Genomic DNA, 5,519 nt, shown 5'->3' with positions numbered 1-5,519 from the left:
AAAAAAAAAAAAAAAAGAGTCAACAGCTCAGATGGAAACTACATGAATAATTTACCTCAAAATTACTTAGGAGGAAGATCCTGAGTTTCAAACGCCCTCCCTTCCCTCCCTGGTATCTGGGCTTCCAAGTCTGAAGTAAGACCTTGGGGTGGGGGGGGGGGTGGTCTTTGAAGTCAATCTCTCTCCACAGTTGGTAGGTAATTCACTGGAAACAGTCTGACTCGTTGAGTCACATGGCCACCAGGCAGACTGGTTTTCTCCCCACACACTCCATCTTCTCCAGGTCTTTTGTGCTGTTTGTGAACAGCCATTTTCACAAATGAAGTATGAAAGGGAGAGATACCTGCCAGTGATTGAGTTGTGCTCACAGCTGACATTTCCTCTCCCTTTGAGGCTTAGACTGGGGCTTTGATCACCCTTCCTTAGGGGACTGCCTAGCAGATGTGGAGGCTCCAGCCATATGCTACTAGTTTTCTACCATGCTTGTCCTACCACACACATGCAGCATTTCTCATTCACACTTCACTTAGAATACTACCACAGTGCCCCAACCCGGCCAGCTGCCATATTGTCTACCCCATGTGGACAAGGCTGTCTCTGTCCTGCTCCTGGATGCCCAAGTCATGGGCAGTTATCACAGTGCCTGGCCCATTGAGCTCTACAATACTGATGAGTAATTAGCCAACTCGGGATTCTACAAATCTCGATCTTTAGTGCCCAGATCATCATGCTAGTCTGCTGGGTCCCATTGCACCCCACTCCTCCTTGTGATGAGCATTGTCTTTTCAGCATAATTGTTTGCCTTCCTTGTTTGAACCTAAATTGCCTGGTGATGTGTTTATAAAAAGATAGAGAGGGGATATGTTTGGTGGAGGTGTAGTCAGGTATGGGGGAAGGGAATGGGAAGAGAGGGGGCTGGAAGGCAAGAGCAAGAGAGAGGAGGGGCAAGCCGCCCTTTATGGTGAGTCAGGCACACCTGGCTGTGGCCAGGTAACTGTGGGGCGGAGCCTAGACAGAATGCTAACAGCTGGAAACTGGATTTTGGGTAGCCAGCTAATGGCTGATAGTAGACATTGAACATACTTGATAGATACTAAATTGATTAGAATGATTGATCAGTGGATCAGTAGATGGATAGATAGATCAGTTAGTGGAGGATGAGTAGGATCAACTAGTGGATGGACAGATAGATGGACAGATGGATGGACAGATGGATGGATGGATGGATGGATGGATGGATGGATGGATGGATGGATGGGAAAGTATGTGGTTGGACAGATAGACTGGATGGATAGATGGGGTGTTTGGGTGTTTGGGGTAGGGATGTATGGCTAGATGGGCTGGTGAATGGCTATTGATTGGTGAGAAGGTAAGTGGGTGAATGGACAGATAGATAATGAGAATTTTGAAGAATGAAAAATGAGCTGCTTCTGAGAAAGAATAGAGAAACAATGAGACCTGTTCCTGTCTCTCCGGCCAGTGAGCCCATAAGCAGCTCAGTGCTTTAATCCCGCAAACTCTCAGGCTCCCAATGGGACAGGAAATTAAAAGCAGAGATTAGGAGACAATTGTGCAGAACAGTCACTGCGAAGGAGAAAGGCTTATGTAAAACTGTTTCTTCTAAGACAGAGATTGGCTGGAGGGCAAATGACTGAGAAGGACTTGAAAGAACTTTGTTCAGTAATGAGACTGCCTGTTCCTGACCCAGAGACCTGGAAACAGAAGTGACACCAAGCAGCAGCAGCATGGGCATGTGCATCTGCACAAAAAACAAAGTGCACACAAATGGAGTCGTTTGTTACTACATGCCTAGCAAAGATGATTTAACATAAAAATCAGCATATGGGGGGAAACCCCAAGTCTTGGACAGTGCCTGAGAATTGAAGGAAGGCCTTCATCTCTGTCATCTACTCTGAGAGATGTGCAAGAGATGCAGAGCTGGCAGCATTTGTAACATGCTGATGGTTACACGGGCGAGCAGTAGCTCTGCGTGGGAGTGTTCTAAATATTTTCTAGAAGACATTGATGTGTCTAATTGTGTGTGTGTGTGTGTGTGTGTGTGTGTGTGTGTGTGTATGTGTGTGTTGAGAGCAATTAAACCCAAAGCCATGCACAAGCCACGGAAGCACTTACCACTGAGTTACACTTCCAGCCATGGCAAAAGACCAACCTGAGGGAGCTGAAGAGACGTTTCAGCAATGAAGAGTCCCCGATGCTCTTGCAGGGACCTAGATTCAATTCCTAGCACACACACACACACACACACACACACACACACACACACACACACACACACACACGGTGACTGTCAACCATCCATAACTGAAGGCCTGGGGTATCCAACACCCTCTTGCAACCTTCATGGGCACCAGATAAACACTAACACTGACTGCATAAACTCACAGGCCTCCTTTAAATTGAGGCAACAGGTACTGAAGATAGTCTGCAGATAGGCAAGGCAGGCTCCCATGGCCGCCATGGCGAGAGGACCCCAGTACCAAGAACAAGCCTCTTGACCTGTGGAGAAGGTAGTGGCACCTGGAGCTTACCCAGCAGGGCTCTGCCAGGTTCTTGGGGCTACCTGAGGGGGCCCTTCCTACAATACCATGGGTAGACTCTTCCCATTAGGGCCGTGCATGGACAAATGCACACCTGTGCAGGCTCCTCGGCCACACCTCTGACACCCAGCGGAGGACAGGACCCGACTCTTCTATGGACACCTAGACCTGGGAAGGGGAGGGAAGGCTGACTAAGCACACAGCATGAGCCTCTTCCTCCATGCAGGCTTTGCCAGTCCTGACACTGTTGGAAAGGGGGCTGGGGGGCCTTGCTCTGGAGCCTGAGTTGAGCTAGCTTCCCACAAGCCCAAGGCAGCATCAGGAAGGAGAAGGAGAAGGGAGCATCCCAGAAGGAGCCTGGATCCTGTGGAGGGCAAAAGGGGGTTTCACCAGAAGAAGAGCTTTGAGCAAAAACCTGAAGAAAACGAGGGTCACAAGGAACACTCTCAATAAAAACAAGCAAAGTGTGTGCCAGTGCGTCTGGGCATTGCAAGGCCTCGTGGCTAGAAGGATGGGGGAGGAATGTGGCCAGGCATATGGTGTGATAAGACGCCATCAGAGGAGGGGAAGGAAGTCAGAAGTGGTTGTCCCCTTCTGAGAGACATCACAGTTGTAAGTGTGTCCCCTACCCTCCAGGGAGGGTTGGCGGCCCTGACAAATTTCATGAGCCCTAGATGTAAGGGACAGGACAGAGCTTGAACTAGGGCTCCTTGCTGACAGATGCTAAAGAAGCCCTCAGGAGCCTTACTCCATTCCCAGAGAGAGGGCGGGCCTTGCAAAACACTCGCCCTCTGAGGATGATGGGACGGCTGGCACCCTTGCATCGGGTCCTTCCATGTGGCAAATAAATAAATAAATAAATAAGTTTAATTGAAATATAGAGCCACTTGGCTTTGAGTCCTTCAGAAGGACCTGGCCAAATCAGGCTAGACCTTAAGGAAGGCCAGGAACAGCAGTGCTCCCTGCTGGCCAGAAACAAACAAGCAGCTGTTGTTGGTGAGGGGAGCCTTCTAGCAAGGGCCTGGGGACCTCTATTTGCTATTTTTAAAAGGGGGAGGGCTAACCTGGAGCCAAGAAGAGAAAACTGCACCTCTGTCCCACCACCACAGGAAAACAGGCTTGTCTAGCAGAGCAGGGGCTGCGAGGAACCTATGTGGCCCTTTAAATATACCATGATGTTGTTGAGGGAACCCCTAGCAAGTCCTCCTCAAGTGGCCCTGAGAACCTGACAGAGCCCCACTGGGTGAGCTTCAGGCCTCATCATCTCTGCTTAAGCATAGCCAAGAGGTTTCTTCTTGAGGCAGGCACCAGGGCCTTCTGACAGTGGCGGCAGCTAACCCAGGTGGCCCTGACAAACCTACGACGCATTGCTACCTAAGGACGTTGGACTCAGTTGAGACCACAGCTTCAGCTGCTACCTTGATTTCAGCCTCATGAGACCCTGAAGACAGGAGCTACACCTGAGCTTCTGACTTATAAGTTTCTGTTGTAGCTTTTAGTAATGTAATAGTATAAAGCTGTCAGTGATACGGTCTGGAAGGGGAGCCCTAGAACTCCCTACGTAGAGCGGGCTGGTCTAGAACTTGCATGGATCCCTCTGCTTCTGCATGTTAAATGATGAAATTACAGACCTGTGCTACCCATTAAGGCTGTGACTTCTAATGCCTTGTTGGCCATTAAGTTCCAACCATCCAGAGTTTGGAAGGGACATTTTCAAACAAGGTCTCACTCCTTAATACTTTTACATCCTTAGTGGCAACATGTGACCTGGGCAGACATACACATTCTTGCCTGAGTACAGGCTCTATACTTTCAGAAGTTTCACTTTTGGCTCTCCATAGGAGACATGATTGACATGCCTCAAACAGTCCCACCATCAGGGAGGGAACTGCCCATGGTTAAGCGGCAATGGTGGGAGAGGTGGCTTGACTGTCTGCAGGCACTTCCAGTTGAGACTGTTATAGGACGTGAAGGCAGCATTTGCTTTGTGCGTTGTATCATATTCTCAGATTCCTTGCTACTGGCATTACTCTTCCTGCCTCGCTTCTGGGATTCCTGGACAATCTGAGATAATCTCCCTATACCAAGATCAGTCCACCAACGAACCCCAGGTTACTGCTCAGATCGCACACTGCAGAGGCTGGGATTAGGGCATGAATACCTTTGTGGATGAGAGTGGGATGGGGAGGGGCGTTCAGTCCACTACACAGGGTCCTAAGACTGCAGGCTTGGCAAAGTGCTTTGAGGCTGTTGGACTCAGCCACAGAGTATAAGGGAAAACACCTGCTTACCCTCTTGAGGTGAATCTAAAATTATCTCAGGAGGTTTTATAGAACTATAAAGAAATGAATGATTTCCCCCTCTCAGGGACTGGAGAGATGGCTCAGCAGTTAAGAGTGCTTGTTGCTCTTACAGAGGTCTCATGTTCAGAGCATCCACAGGGCTACTCACAAATATCAGTGACTCCAGTTCCAGAGGGTCTGCACCCTCTGGTCGCTGGTTACTGCACACACAGGGTACATAGACAATATACGGGCAAGCACCCATAACATAAAAAGAAATTAACCTTTTTAAAAGCTAATCTTTGTTTTTAAAGATTTATTTATTTATTATATGTAAGTACACTGTAGCTGTCTTCAGACACACCAGAAGAAGGCATCAGATCTCATTACAGATGGTTGTGAGCCACCATGTGGTTGCTGGGATTTGAACTCGGGACCTTTGGAAGAGCAGTCAGTGCTCTTAACCACTGAGCCATCTCTCCAGCCCTCAAAAGATTTATTTATTATTATAAATGAGTACACAGAAGAGGGTATCAGATTTCATTATGGGTAGTTGTGAGCCAACATGTGGTTGCTGGGATTTGAACCCAGGACCTTCTGAAGAGCAGTGAGTGCTCCTACCCACTGAGCCATCTCACCAGCCCAATATATATATTTTTTTCTTTTTTTTTTTCTTTTT

Source organism: Mastomys coucha, unplaced genomic scaffold, assembly GCF_008632895.1.
Source record: "Mastomys coucha isolate ucsf_1 unplaced genomic scaffold, UCSF_Mcou_1 pScaffold12, whole genome shotgun sequence".
NCBI classification, from domain to species: Eukaryota; Metazoa; Chordata; class Mammalia; order Rodentia; family Muridae; genus Mastomys; species Mastomys coucha.
This window is presented reverse-complemented; position numbering follows the sequence as displayed.